The sequence below is a fragment of the Condylura cristata genome, unplaced genomic scaffold, assembly GCF_000260355.1.
Source record: "Condylura cristata isolate star-nosed mole 26May11 unplaced genomic scaffold, ConCri1.0 scaffold00001, whole genome shotgun sequence".
NCBI lineage: Eukaryota > Metazoa > Chordata > Mammalia > Eulipotyphla > Talpidae > Condylura > Condylura cristata.
The window spans coordinates 43,419,824-43,436,562 of NW_004567102.1; the positions used below are offsets into that span (position 1 = coordinate 43,419,824).

General features: G+C 38.3%; 1 protein-coding gene across 1 annotated transcript in view; it reads left to right on the forward strand.

Annotated features, from left to right (window-relative positions):
* Positions 1 to 16,739, forward strand: part of KLHL32 (kelch-like family member 32) — a 167,453-nt gene that overhangs the window by 69,557 nt on the left and 81,157 nt on the right. The gene's annotated exons all lie outside the window — the stretch shown is intronic.

Genomic DNA, 16,739 nt, shown 5'->3' on the forward strand with positions numbered 1-16,739 from the left:
TGCAGCAGAATGCTGTTACTATATTAAAAAATCAAGAGAACTTGAACCTAAATGGATGCCCACTACAGTGCCCTCAGATCTAAACTCGCAGTAAGGTCCTGGAGTTCTGCCCCTGCAGAAGGCGTCTCCCCTCACAGCCTCATCACCACATGGCGAGCATGCTAAGCATGGTTATGTTTAGCATAACTCCATCCATTTCCATCCATGTTGTTGGTCTTGGTCATGTTGTTCTTTTTTACACACCATGGATATGTATGGCTGATGACTCAGGATTCCTTGCCAATCAGTTAACCCCGCCTTACAAATTAAATTAAAGAAAAGTGTCTATAAATACCTGGTTACAGCAACAGCAAAATGCATGGAGCCTTTTCATGAGGAAAAATGTTGCGTGATTTATACAACTCTGATACCATTTCAGGGTGCTCCAGACACCCAGACCACTTCATGGAAACCACTGGCAATTCCTAGAACATTTAAGGGCTAGGATATGAACATGATCCAACCGTGTGATTCAGTCTAAGGAGGGCAACACACATGGCTCAGAGTAAATAGGTGTTGATTATGGCGCTCCCCTACTCTAAGGAATTCACAAGGAGACAGAGAAATAGGTTTTCCTTTCTTTTTTTTTTTTTTTTAAAGATTTATTCATTTGTGCATACAGAACTGGGGTACAGGCCACAGGCTCAGGGGCAGCGAGAGACAGAGTGGGGAGCAGAACAGGCAGATCAAGGAAGTACACTGCTGAGGGGAGCAGCGGACGGGTCAGGAGAGGTCTGCCACGCCATGTGGATCTCCTCCGGGGCAGGCGGGAATCGAACTCATGTGGAAGTGGCTTTAGCTTCTCAGTGCTGTATTCCAACCCGCTGCACCAGCAGGGAGGGCCGGTTTTCCTTTCTTTAATCTACTTTCAAATTCTTAATTTTTTTTTTTATTGAGGTAACATTGTTTCCAACAGTAGATATGATTTAGGTTCATACCCTCTCAAATAGATACTGCCATGCCTCCTACCCCATCAAAGCACCACAGTCCTTTATCCTAGGCCTTAGACCCTCTCCCCTACTTTGTTCCCACAACCCCTTTCCTTCCTCCTTTACTATCCTGTATTCTGCAGTAATGTTTCTAGGGTTTGTTTTGTTTTTCTCTATATTCCATATTTGACCAAAACCTTCAGATATTTGTCTTTCTTCTTGTGACTTAGTTTCACTTAGCATAACCCCATCCATTTCCATCCATGTTGTTGTAAATGGTAAGTTCCATATCACTGACCATATGTGACAATATGTGCCAGCCAGGGAAACTTATACAGGCCTTTAATCCAAAGTTTTTATGGAGGCTCAGTCACAAAATGCCACAAATTCATTTGGTGTGGCACAAAGATCTATGAAACATGAACTGGAGATAGCAGACCAGGAGCTGACTTTGGAAGAGTAAGGAAACTACTTGGGAAGAAGGAGAGGCATATCCCATTGCCTCAAACTCATGTGCTTCATGTGGTCATGTGTTACCTTTATGAGAAAAAAGAAAGCCAAAGGAAAAAAGTGTATATGTATGTATGTACAATTTGTTAAAGGAGGCTTAGGGAAGCATTGGACATTTCAGAGAGTAGATTCTTGATGGTTTTCTCAGCCTGGAGGCCTTCCAGTATTCAGCTCACTGGGCTTGCTGTGCTTATGTTCTTATTTATGAACATCATCTTTCTTGGACAATATCCATAGCGGTTTGCCTTCTTAAATACCAAAATGCTTTTTAATATTTTTTTTTCCCTCTGAGTGATGAACACAAATAATGGCAAATTGCGAAATTCTAGTGTATTTGGGGAATGCAACAAGTTACTATCTCTTACTACGGAATTGAAAGTGATACTATACAAAGAGTTGAGAATTTGGAAGCATGGATGAAAGCATGGTTCTTCAATTTCTTAATTGCTGAATGGTTTGTTGTGGACACTTGCCAATATATGTTCGGTAGTCATGATATTGAGATATATAGAGATTTGTAAAAAGCAGGGTTAACATTGAATATATCTACCTATAGCTCTTTCTACTGACAAGTGATTAGACATTTAGTCAGTTGTAGTAAGCATAGTATAAAATGTAAGTATTTTAAGTGTCTGAAAATTGTTGCTGTCTTGGGAGAGATTTTGGAAGTACAGAGTGGGTGTGATGAATGAACACCGCTAAGTGTGACAAGATGTGTGCATGTTCCTCCCACCTACTGCTTTAGAGCATAGCCTTCTTAAAATTGGTCCACAAATTTCATCCAGGAAATTTTAAAGAGAAATCAAACTTTTCCCTCTCATGCTAATACATCCTCTGAAAATGCACACACTTTTCTTTTCAAGGAGCATGCTCAGGGCTCAAGTAAGCACACTCTCTGCCTGTGTAGTAATGAGAGCTGGGCCCTTCCTGTGGGCACACTGTTTGGGACATGACTTGAGCAGAGCTGGGATGTGTTGCAACCTTCAGGGGCATCCTTGCACAGAAGTTGACAACCTAACTAACCATGGTGGGCAAAGTAGTTCATATACTAGAGCATGGAGTTATTCTGCAGGCCTTAGTCTGGGCTGGTGCTGGGAGCTGATAGGAAATTGTCAATGGGATGATAAGCATTTGGGAGAAAAGGGCCAAGTGAGCTTAAGAAAACACAGACTACTCCTTACCTTTAACCAAGGGAACCCAGCTACTCTGGCCTCCCAAAATATTCCCATTTTCCATATATGGCCAGGAATTTGTTCATGTTTTGGACTAGGCCTACATAGAAGTGACATGATAAAGAATGTGGGGAAAGATTTTGATGGATATGTTTGCCAGAAGGAGTAATACCATTTCAAACTGGATAAGAATCAACCATGCAGGAACAACAGATGTTGCTAAGAAAAAACCAGCCTGATAGAGATGAACAATAAACATAAATAAACCCTCTGATAAAGAGAAAACCCCATCTTGCAAGGTAAAGGGACTTCTAACCTAAAAGTCTTGAAATTAGCCTCTAACATTGAATAGCTAAGGATCAAGATAGAATCAAATAGGACTGACAACTCAATAGAGTGCATTGTTTAGCATTCTGGATTTGATAATGTCAAGAAAGATAAACTAGATGCCACGCATAGTGCTAAATATGTCCATATACTAAAGCACAGGGTTAAGATAAACCTAATTAAGTTCCTCTGAGTTTCTGTTCTGTTCTGTTTTTATAGCCTGATGGAGAGATTCCAGAACCCCAATATAGACAGAAACTATATGCCAAATGATAGTGACATTTAGATTTTCCCATTTAGAGTTTCCCACCTCCAGGTAGTGTCAAGTTTGTCAGCCCTGAATTAGTTACATCATATCTGGGCATCTGAAAAAAAGTATTGTTTGATATCTGTGCTCCCTTGTCTTTGTTTACATTATCCAGTAACTCCAGCCCCATCTCTATGGGGACAACCATCCTAGCTACCAGTCCCTGACCCAGAGAAATGTCTTTGTCCAATCTTCACAAAGATATATTGTATAATCAGCTAAATAATACTTGAAAGTCTAGAAAATGATACTCTAAATGAACAAAAAGCACATTTATAATTGTGGCTGTGTAAAAATACTCATGTAGTCAGGAATTGAAAACTAAAGAGAACTGCTCTTTTATTACCATGCTCTTGCATAGCAGTTTTTCTTTCTGAGTTTCATTGTATTTATTTATTCATTCATTCATTCATTCATTCATTCATTCATTCATTTATGCATACAGAGCTTAGGTACAGGCCAGGGGTGCAGGGGCGGCGAGAAGATTCACCAGAGACAGAGTGGGGAGCAGAACAGGCTGACTGACAAAGTACACTGCTGAGAGGAGCAGCAGGTGGGTCAAGAGAAGTCTGCTGTGCCATGTGGATCACCTCTAGGGTGGGTGGGGATCAAACTCATGCTGAAGTGGCATTAGTACCTTTTTAGTGCTGTGCTTTAACCCGCTGTGCCACCAGGGAGGGCCCTTCATTGGATTTCTAATATGTTCCTAGTTTTTTACATAACCCTGATGAGGCATACACTGTGGCATTCCATTTTTATAATGTTTGGAACCATGTTCATTGTTCACAGCAGGATACTTCTCTCTCTGGAGAACTGATTGTCAGGCCTGGCAGCAGAATGACAGGAGTCCCAATTGGGACTGACTTCCCATGGATCATCCCCTCAGGGATAAATTGTCACTTTACATGGAAAACGTCCCCATCAGATTTACTTATAAACATAACCTGGTTGAACTAAATGGTAGCACATGGAACAAATCTGGGAGAAATTGTTTTTAGTGTTTCTCATGGGAGAAATGTTAGGACTAGTCAGTGGTTTAAACATTTTAGCTGCAGAGTCTTTACTTCACCTGGCAGTACCTACAGAAGCTGGCAAGTAAAAGGCCCTTGAGCTCCTGTGCTGTGCCCTTAGGCTCTGTAGACTACAGTCTAAAATCCACATTCGAGTGAAGAATATTTTGAATTGAGCAGAAAGTGATCCTTTTCTCCTCACCTTAATTCTTGTCAGCTGTGCCAGGTTCGATCCCTGGATTGTTGATGTAGAAACAAAGGGAGAAAGTTTGAATTCATTCCGTGACTTTTTTACTTTCTTGGATCTTTGGGAGGTCTGTTTTTTTTTTTTTTTTTTTGTCTTTGGAGAGCTTTTCTTTTTATCAGTTATTTTTTTTTGAAATGAACAAGCAAATGTGTCTGCTTTCCATTTTGGAATGAAGGTGTTACATGTTCCCATTCATACTTTATAAAGTGTGAGCCAACATGACAGACAAAAACCATATGCCAAACAAAATTTTTGTTTTCCCAAGATGTCAAGTAAAGTAAGCCCTTGACGTGATTTATACTTATAAACTTTATAATGACCTAATGGTAGAAAAAAAAAAGGAGAAGTGAGACTTCAGAAATCCAGATCCTGTCTGATACTCATGTAATCAGGAATCTCTTTAATTTTCTCAGGTGAGATCTAAGCACAGCTTCACTGGGCCCAAGGTCTCTGTTCCCCGTGGAGTGCAATTGATTCAGATGAAGTAAAGTCAGGTGGGAGCACCTCCTACCTGTAGAACAAGACCAGTTCTAACTGGGGCTGGTGCATCAGCCTCTTCTGCCTTATTAAATCTGTGCTTACTATCTGGTCAGAATGTGTCAGGATGCAGTTGACGCTGCAGAAACTATGAAGCCATTGAGTCAGTATATCAGTGTATACATTGTTCCTATGTGAGAACTGGCCACATTTCTGAGATTGGCTTTCCAATTAAAAAACTGATCTGGTTTTTAGATGTAGGCTGGTATATAGATTTTTAAATTTCTTAAGGCTTTTACCTAATAACTTGCAAATTTTGGCTGCTATGGTTGTCTTGCAGTCACTCTTCAGACACAATATAGCTCCAGCTTTGATTCAGATTTTGAGACTGATCACACCCCCCTTCACCAACAGGTTATGAAAAAATCTGTTACACAAATGTGGCTTTTGAGGTGGGGCACAGCAGGCTGCCTGGAAGTTCCAAAACTGACTCGAGAGTATAGAGGGATATAACTTTAGTTTTTAGTGCATCCCCCCATTAAAAACTAAAGGGACTTGCATAGTTTAAATTTTGACTAATACCAAATCTGAGAGAAAAATCTCAGACTTCCTGGTATTTTTCCCCAGAGGTGAGGTAAGGAGGAAGAGAGCATTGTGGGGCTTGAAAGCTGTCAGCAGTCAAACATCAAACATGAGTCAGACTATAACATTGTTAGTCTAGCAGTCTACTTGAGTAGCAGTCACAATTTAGATACTGTTTTTCTTTGGGACACTGTGCAATTCAATAACTCAGTGAATGCAATATGCATTTGAACAATGTGTTTGCAACAGTTTTATCATTCTTTTCCTCAATTCTTACAAGAAAACTCAATGTGAACGAAGGTGCTTGAGTGAAGGTACACAGAACATGTGCGTTGGTAAAACTACAAGGGTCTTTGGAGGTTAAGATCTGAGATAAAATTAGATGACAAGTTTGAGTGATCGTCTGTATTTTAACCTCATCTTATTATCTAAAACTTCATTTAAATGAGCTGTATTTGTTGCCCTTCTTTCCTTTACTAAAGTCCTTCCAATTCTCTATACCCGTCTCTCTTTACACTATTGCCAGAAAAGGGAATAAAAAGAGAAGTATTTCCTGTGTGCTTTTGATAATGGTTTTATTGTCATAAATGGGGCAATAAACAATCAGTTCTTCTCTAGCTGACATCCTCCGAAATATTCAACTTGAATAGTAGGTCAGTCCACTTAGTTAATTCATGATGGATTTTGCACTTGCTTCTCTTGATAGTTTCTAGAGAAAATTCCAGTGCCAAACCTTTTATAATTCAGTATCCACCTGAGATTTTTCCTTTGTTAGGGAAGGTGGACATTGACTCCTATTTTGGAACATTTCTAAACAGAAATAATCAGAATTGTGTTAATTATTGATCGTGGGGATTTCTGAGTTGTGGCTACACTCAGAATCACAAGTAAATCCTCACCCTTTAGGTGTTCCCTCAAATAACCTCTGAAGAGAGGGAGGTGAACAGTATTTTTAGTGAAGAATCTTTACTGACTCCTTAACTTTCATAAAATGTCAGCTTATTGATGCCTTTTGAAAACATGCAGATGTTTCCCCTATTAATTAAATAGAATGATTGCATTCTAGCCTCATCCTACTTGCTGGATAGTTGTTACTCAAAATTTGGAAGAAATTCTACACATTTCAGATTCCCAGAGGTATACAGTCTAGCCATTTGACCTGGTGTATATCGCAGAACTTGATATTTAAAAAACTGCCTTTATTATTCTAAAATGAAATTCTTAGATAATATAATTTGCCCATACAGATTATGCTAAACATCAATAAGAATTTCTCAACTGTATATTAAAAACAAAGGAACGAAAGTATAATAAAAATAAAATATATTTCAGCATGTATGTGCAGGGAAGGGACTCTCCCAGAAGACATAGTGCAATAGTCACATCTGCACCTAAGTTACCATGCCTGGGACAGCTGCGCGCAGAGGCATTGACACAGGAACTCTGTGCTCACAGCTGAGATTCAGCAAGCACACGCACTAGGGGACTTTTCTCAAGAAGTGAGCACCTCTTAACAAAATTCTGAACAAATCAATTGTCTTCTTGTGGTTCTTAATGTGGTAGCATTCTGGAAAATTCACCGTGTTTTGACACAAAACAGCAAATGTGTTTATATGTGAAATAGAGTTAGGTTCTGGGCTTTGAGTTTATAACAAGTCTTTCACTTATAGCCAAGTCCAGCTGGGCACTCAAATATGCAGATCTTTGTGGTGTGCTTCCTCCAGGGATAATAAAAAATATTGCCCAAAGGTGGTACTGCCTCAATATATTGAGAACCACTCATCAGGAGGTCTATATTTTATATCTGGATGGAACTTGAAAAACAGAAAATAGAATGTTTGGGTTTTAAAGAATGTTTTCATTAATTTTTTTTATGTAGAGCATTACAAAATACACATTTGACAGTGTTGAAAGTATCACCATGTTAAATCACTATGACATTCCATGTCTCCAGGGAAATTTCCTTTAGATCTTGGGGCCTGGAAATACTAGGATTCACTTAAATATTTCATCTTTTTATCTTGTGTTACATTTCCTTTTTAGTTTTGGTGGTAGAAAGCTTAGAGTCATTTATCCCACTTTTAATAGTTAAAAGGGGCACAACTCTGTCTGATTATCTATCTGCCTATCTCTATCCAATTAATGCTGTTTTATTGCAAACTCATTTTCTTTCATTTGAATTTTTAAAATAAATTCATATAACTGGAATTATATGATCAAGATAAATATCTTTTTTTGTGTGTGAGAATTGCCTACTGAAAGTTTTAACAGTAGTTATTGGACAGTGAGATTTTTTTAAAACTTTTCCCTTCAAACAGAATTCTTGAGCCCTCTGCTGGAAGCATTTAGTACTTATTTGAAGTAGTAGGATATAGGAGTGATACAACTATAATGTAACATTTTTAGTAAGAAAACAACCTGATTACAAAATTGTGTGGCCTTTATGAAAATATGAGGAAAAAAATTTCTTTTCTTTTCTGAAACACTGACCACCACACCTCTAATATCCTCACCTCCATCACACATACCACAAGGAAAACTCATCTTCCATTGAGAAAAATAGGCAGACAGAAAATCCCTCAGTAGGAGCATAGATAAATTGCAGAATATGCAAATATTGGTTATTTAGCACTAAAACAGAAAAGAGCTATCAAGCCATGACCAGGCATAGAGGAAACTTAAGTCATATCATTAAGTGAAAGAAGTCAATCTGAAAAGGCTTCATACTGGGGATTCCCCAGATATGACATCCTGGAAAAGGCGACACTTTGGAGAGAGTAAAACGAGCAGTGGTTTCCAGGGCTGGGGAGGGATGGATATGCAGAGCACAGAGGATTTTTAGGACATTGAAAATACTCTGCATAATATTGTAGTGGGGTGTACATGTTATTATATATTTATCTCAACCTATAGAATGCAATAGAAGTAACCCCTAATGTGAATTGTGCAATGTGTTAATGTTGATTCATTGACTGGGATAAATACAACCCTCTGGTAATGGTGGTGGGGGTTTGACAGTAGGGGATGCTTTGCATGTAGGGGGCCAAGGAGTACATGGAACTCTCTGTGATTTCTGTTCAGTATGTTGTGAACCTAAAAGTGCTTTTAAAAATCAAGTCTGTTAATGAAAAAAATTTTTTTAATTAAATATACAAATAACATTTTTTTCTTAAACCATTCTTAGATTACAGGCTGGATACATATATGATAGGAAAATTTGCCTGGGTTTATAGTTCACAGATTAGATTCACATATTTCTGTCTACTTGATAGATTAATAAGCATCACAAACTCAACATATCCTACAAAAGGAGCTCTTGATAATCCCTGGAACCTGTATCCTCCTGTTTTACTCTGCAGTTGATAGCATCTCAGTCTTTCTGGTGGCCAATACCTCATTCTAATACCATGGAACAAGAAGCTTACTAAGGTTCATAGCCATAGAAAGGTACTTACTACAATGTAGGTCTTCAGAAAAGATATGCCAATTGATTGAGTGAATTTTTCAGCCTTTAGTTTCTTCATGTGCTTTATAGAAAATAACATTTATCTCAAAGGGGTGAGTATGAGGGGATGATTTAGAAGGAAAGTTAACATATGAAATTACCTCATAAGGCATCTTACATCACAGGCAGTGTGAAACCATCAGAAATAGAAGTGGTTATTTATGAAGTAGATCTATTTTTTATGATTACAATAATAGTATAGCAAGCATGCATTTTTGTGCTTTATAAAACATACCAGTTCTTATTCTAAGAATTTTATCTGAGTTATCTTATTTTATCTCTATGTAAACTCTTCAAAAATAGGAGGTTGTCATTTGTCATTTTTTATGTAACAGTGCTAAAAGCAATGATTTGCCTGAGTATGTATGGGAGACCCTAGAATGAGGAATTCACCAAACACAGAATTAGATATTGGTGATGTATGTTTTCATATGAAGAATTATTTCATAGTTTCTTTCAAGGAAATTAGGCCTCTCAGGCAAATGCACCTGTAGTGTGATATACCCAACACTATTTTAGCATTAATTATATTGTACTCATTTCATTTGTCTCTTATTTCTTCTTGAGCACCTATAAATGTTACAGCCAATCTATAAATTAACATTAATATCAGTCCTGTTCATTCTTCCATGACCTGATGTCTTTGGATATCAGTATTTGAAAGTACTGTTTCTTCTTTGGTCATGCTAGCATTTTAAGAAACTACCTTAGAAATGGAGAAACTCAACTTCATTAATAAAACTCTGTGGGATGAAATCTTCTATGTTCACACTTGAAAGAGCACTGGTTATAAAAGTAAGTCTTAATAATTAATTTGGCTTTTCTTATAACTTGTAATGGCCTTCATGTTTCATTATATTTAATAGTGGGATTGCTTTCTCTGAGGAACTATCAAAATTTTGTTCAGCTTTTTCAAATAATTAGGCCATTTTAAAAGTAATGTAAGTATATATAATTTAGCTTCAGACTTTGTTAAATAATATATTTTATTAATTTAAACATAATGAAGAAAACTGTTGAAAATGACTAGCTGACAGAACTATTTATCTTAGAGTTTTGAAATACTAGAATCCTGCTAATACGAGGGGAGCAAAAGAAATGGGGTTTGCTCATATGATATCAAAGGACCAAGCTTTTTCATGGGAAGAATTATTTCTCAATTTCCATCAATGAAATTAGGCACCATCATTTAAGTGTTTCTAGAAAACCCTGTGTGCACTGTACTAGCATTAATTATACCACAGCATAATAATTCTATTTGACTTTTTTTTTTTTTTGTCTTTCTTAAACATCTAACTTTAGGTGCTTAATCCATCATGTTTTTGTATGTCCTAAAATATGAAAGGGAGAACCAGCCTCAGTAGTACCATATAGTGATATTAACTGAAAAATACTTCTTCACATTGCATTAATGCTAATAAACCACTATTTGCAGAACAACACGTAGTTTTCCTCATGATGTAATATTTGTGACCTCATCTAAGAGTTCTCTATGGCATCTTATAAATAGCTATGTTTTTTGAATGGAGCTGGAAAATATCATGCTTAGTGAAATAAGCCAGAAAGAAAAGGAAAAATACTGGCTGGTTTCACTCCATTATAGCAGGAGTATAACAGACCAGGTGAGAAAATAATAATAATAATGACAGCTATATACCAGAGACACTTTATGGGAGTGGTGTAGGGGGTGGGATCAAAAACAGTAGGGGGAGGGAAGTGCACTGGACTATGGTGATGGCACATGGGTGATATGGTGATGGGAAGCCCACGGGGATTACAACTGTGATGGAAAAAGGCACAAAATGAGGTAAAAATAAACATAGTATTTAAAAAAAAAGCTATATTTTTGCAACCTGCCTCTAACCTTAAAAAATTTAGCACCACATGAGGATAAATAAACTTGTGGGGCAAAGTAATAGAATCACACAATGAGTTTCACCTGGTTATTTTTATTATTGTTTTATCTTTGAGGTTTTCAACATATTTGAAAATATTATAAAATCAAATTTGGTTTCTTTTCTCATATTTTAGTTGATTGAAAAGTTGATTCCTTTTTCATAAACTGAATGTAAATTGTTATTTTTCAATACGTTGTACACACACACACACAAACACACACACATTTCTTTAAATGTACCCTATTGGAAAAAAGCCACTTTACAACTTTGTAACTTAAGGAAACAACAATCAAATCACAAATTTGTTATATGTAACACCAAACCCAAAGGTTACCTTTATTTGTACATGTTATTACAACTGTTTGCAACGGTTAGTTGAGACATCTGTAGTGTCCTTTTATTTAACTCCTTCCATTGGATGATGATGAGGATTTGCATGGACTGGGCTCCCTTCTGTAGATTTGTGGCAACTTCTAACATTTCTTCCAGGAACTATATTTTTCAAGAATATGACTTTCTCTAGCAAATAATTATAGGTGCGGTCTTAAGGATGTCAAATTGCCATGAACATGAACTAAAGTTCTGCTGTCAAGTTCTCATAGGTAAAACATGAGATAAGATACACAATTTATCATGGTGAAAACATTTAAATGCATAAAAAGTTAGCACTTAGTTATTTACCATGAACAGGTCTGTGCTGTAGGTATACACTCTGATTTCTAAATCCATTTCCTCATCTTTTTTTCTTTTAAATAGAGACTTCCAATTTGATTTGGGACAACTAGCTATAAAAACTCCAGGTTTAATTTTCCTCAGTTCTTTTACAGCTGTGGGTGGCCACGTGACCTCAACCTGCAAAGGGAATGTAAGTGGAAGTCCATGTGGCAGTGTTTGCAGATCATCTGTAGTTTTTCTGATAATGATTCACTCATCTGGTACATGGTTTTGACTTCTTTTTCTGCTCTGAAGACAGACTGAGTGCCTGTCAGACTGAGTAGTATATAGCAGTCATTTTCTGAATATGAAATCAGACTAAAATTGGCCAAATAAGAAAATATAGGAAACTGGTTCATGGGCTCTCCAAGCTTCCTAATCCAACTTTTGTGAGAAAATAAGTCACATACCTGTTTAAGCTACATTGTTGACACAGATATATAGCCAGTTGTAATGACACATCTGTGTCTCAGTCCTCAAGACAGTCTTTGGAGATAGTTATTACTTTTATTGCACAGGTGAGGATTCTAAGGTTCATAGAATTGAGTTGTTTTCTCAATTTCATTTTGCCAGCAAGTATAGGAGCCAGAATTTGATGTCAGGTAATGTAACCAAGATCACATGGACTTGGTTCATTAGATATCTGAAGTAGTTTGGAGTCCCAGGAGATCAATTCCAGCAGGAGGTTGGGGTGAGGTAACAGCTTACAAAGCCTTGTATAGGAAGTGGACAGTGGACTTAAAGTTTAATTTTAAAGAATGGACAAGATTTTGACATACAGGATTTGCAAAAAATTAGGGAGAGACATTTTAAGGTAGAGGGAAGGATATTGCCTAAATGGAGAACATTGGTCCCTTTGGTTTTAGCAAGTGGACCATCTATTTGTGCAAGAGGAAATACACTTTTAAAATTAGATTGAGGTATATTTTGAGTACTTCCAAACACAGGGACTAAAGTTTAAGCTGCACTTGTAAATTAAGACTTGATTTATGAAGAACTGCTGAATGCTAACCAGTATTGCTCAAACCAAATACTCAACAGAATTATTTCCGGGCATTTTCCAAGATGACAGAGACTTTAAGAGGACAGAATTTATATAATGTATTGTCCTAACTTGATTTTTTCCTTCCTTAAAAATAAATTTAAGGTGTCTGTTATAGAGGTACAGAAAACACAATTTAGAAAACCTTTTTACTTTAAACCTGGGCGCCACCTTGTGGCTAGGAAACCCTTACTGTGACGGTTCTGAAACAAAAACTAAATCTATGGCTGTTTCTCATAGTTGGATTTTATGGCTCATGTTCTGGTTATAAGAAACTTCTTGAAGAACTCTATGAAAAGGTTGTGCGTGTCTGAAAACATCATAATTTTGAAGTTATTTATGCCACTTTATTTTATTTACTTGGCAATATGTAAGTTCACATATGATAATTTGTCATATTGTTATACTATACAGAAAAGGAATCTGTAAAGTATATACATAATTTATAAAGAAATAGTTTACATATAAAGAAATGATAATTAAGAGGGAAATGTGCTCATTTATTCTTATAAATAATATCAGATCATGGCCCTCCCTGGTGGCGCAGCGGGTTAAAGCGCAGCACTGAGAATCTGAAGCCACTTCCGCATGAGTTCGATTCCCGCCTGCTGCCTGCCCCGGAGGAGACCACATGGCGAGCCAGACCTCTCCTGGCCCGCCCACTGCTTCCCTCAGCAGTGTACTTCGTCAATCTGCCTGTTCTGCTCCCCACTCTGTCTCTGGTGAAGCCTCTCACCGCCCCTGAGCCTCTGGCCTGTACCCCAGTTCTGTATGAATAAATAAATAAATCTTTTAAAAATAATAATAATAATAATAATATCAGATCACATCACATTTTCAGTTATACAAGTGCTTGTAAAAGTGCTTGTGTTCCCATGTACAGTGGTGTATGTTTAGTAAAGATTTTTGTTGGCTGGCTCTAACATGTTCAGCTCCTTCAGTTTACTCATTCCACAAACCCAGAATCTAGCAACTTAAAAGGCTCTTAAAGCAAGAAATTTGAAGAACTGGGATACACAATTTTCTGAAGATGCCAACTCACCTGTTACAGGCAGATAAAAAGGCACATTGACACTCATCAGGTATTTCAAAGACAGTCCCCAGTAGTCAAGCCCAGAAGAAAGGTAAACATAGGAGGACAACTAAAGGAAAGAAAAAGAACAACACAGAATTGAGAGGGTAGATACTTGGTGATTGGGGAGGAGGAGCCCAGGAGACAAAGACAGAGATGCCTCTGCATCTGTAAGCTGTGTCAGTCCTCTCCCTGGTGCCCCGAGCCCAACCCTGTGAGGTCTGGGCACTCTCAGAGATGGCCACCCATCATGCTCTGTGCAGTCCCACTTCTGATTCCATATTCCTCCTTCATGAGTTTCTGACCTCATGTCTTGCCAAGGATTTTGTTGGGACAAGAAGCCCCAGTCTTATCGCCTTTTGACTTAAAGAATCCTTTCATTAGAGATTATAGAAATTCAGCCATCTATTGTACTTACAACTCTGCTTGGACTGGTGACCAGAGGACACATTTTGCTAAGTATTTGCGTGCTGCCTTCCAGTGTGGCAGTGGACCGCATCACGACTGAATTCTGATGTAGTAACTCTCGCTGCGTATCTTTAAGTTGAAATTTAAGCTACCTCCCCCTCCTACTGAAATTGTGACTTTCGCCTCTGTGAGCATCACTCTGACCACAGCCACAAGGTAGTTCTTATCCTGTTAATCAAAATGAGTACAGAGTCTCAGTATTTGGGGGCAGTGGTCAACTGGGCACCTCCTCTCAGTTCTCGTACTTGGGAAAGGCACCATAAAGAATGGTCACTTCCCCGGCTAGCATGATCCACCTCCCTTCTTTCAGGTCCAGCTTCCAGTATTCTTTCACCTGGAGGACAGGTGTGAGTGGATACTGGGGAAAGAATAGTCCATACAGGTGACCCAGTGAACAAGAGGTATTGATGTCCCACCTTAGATTGCCTCAGAATCTCTGTCCACACTGGAGAAGCCCTAGCTCTGCCTCCACCCAAGCAAGTGAGCTTCTCTGAGGAAAGAGGCAATGCCTAGCCCAGTGTGGCTTCTTTAATGACTTTTATCTTCCCCACCACATTCTGGATCACTTAGTTTCATAAATGCTGCATTTCTTCATCTTTTTTTTTTTTTTAACAGAGATGTCCACTATTGATGCCTCTAAGCTCAACTCCTCCAGTTTGATGAGTTACTGGGTGTGTCAAGTCTCTAACACTGAGCTCCCACATTATGCTCACTTCTCGTAGGTGGTCCTTGACCTGTTTGCTTTGCTTGGGTTCTGGGCTAGATGTTAATGGGTGTATGTTTCTGAAAGACCTAATGTAACCAACATATACTTTGGAGCACTCACACCTAGCTGCCTGAGTTGTTCTCTCCACATGTGTAAGGCATTCCCTTCCTGATACAGACTATTCTTTGGCCATTTATTCTGGACAGGTGTTGGGCAAATTCATTATGCTCTAAGTTGTGAGGAGACAGACTCTTTATTTGCTTCATGCCCAAATGCAAATGCTCTGTAAAAATATATTTTTATATATTTTGACAGCCAGGCATCAAAGATCAACAGTGCTGAATTTACAAAATCAGTGCAAGTGGAAGGTTCACAAACACTGATTCTGCCTCTGTAAGTGAGACCCAGTTCTCCTGTTAGACATTTTTCTTTTTTCCCTCCCCAAACCACGCCTTTTAAAGGCATTTAGGGATTGTATATACTAAAGCACCTTTTAGAACTTATGTTGTAATGAGAGAAGAAAAGAACCCTACAGCACACACACAAGGAACAAAGATAAAACATTTCTGATGTGGGTTTCTCATGTGAAGGTTTAGCGAAGTGAGTCTGTTGGACAGACTTCACACATGTGTGGAATATTCATCTTGTCGTTCTGTGAGATCCGCCTTTGTGTTTGGCATGACCGCGCCTTGGAGGTTATCGTGAATGCCAGTTGTGTGGAATGAGCACAACTGACAGGATTTAAAGGCTAAAACTAACCTTTCTAATCCATCTATTCCCCATCCTGTGCCTTGGGCCATGCCTCTTCTGCTAGAATATGCTACATCCTTGCTCCTGTGATGGGAGCTGCAATAATTTCCTGAATGTCAATCAAAGCCTGCCTCCTTGAGGAGTTGGAGAAACTCAGCTTTCTCCTGCTGACTAGTGGCAAAGGAGCTATAAATAATAATCAGAATCAGTTGAGGGTTTGATATTTTTGTTACAAGTACTTAACATTTTCACTTCTTTACTAACTCAAATATCATTTATAGACCTTTTCCTCTTATATTAGATTGTTTTATCTTATTACTCTGAATTTAAAATATACCAATGCAATGAATCAATAATTTATTATAAAATAATATCAAATGACAGCTAAGAGCTGGGCATCTTCTAAGGGCTGGTGAATGAAGAAGTTAGGACATGGGTACAGGTAGTCAGTTAGGAATTTAGGGTGCTCTAACCCCATGTGTTGTACAATCATTTTTAGCCTAATTAAGGGACAATTGATGGGAACCAGGAGGATGCCCCCCCAAACCCAAGAGTCCTAAGCCCATTTGTTAAACTGACTGAGAAACAGTTGGGTCCAGAAGGGTGTCCTTTAGATCCAGGTGTCCCAAGTTCATATATCAGTCAGATTGAGAAACAATAAGTGGAGTCAGGGTGCCCCCAACCCAATGAAAAATTGAATGTTTAAAATGTTCAGAATATCAACACAATTAATAGACCAAAGCTAGTTATAGGAGGACAAGCCAGGTAACATGGAAGACTCAGGGGGCCTCAGTAACCTTGGAGACCCAACAGCACCAACCAATCAGCAAAAGACACAACGTGAGATACCCAATAGCCACACCCCCTCTACTTGCCCACTGTACCCATATGATAACCTACTTCTTGCCACCATAGTGTCTACCACTACCAGGGACCTTCTCTGGTCAGAGAGCTTTCCTGTCCTTCCTCTTATCTATCAATAAA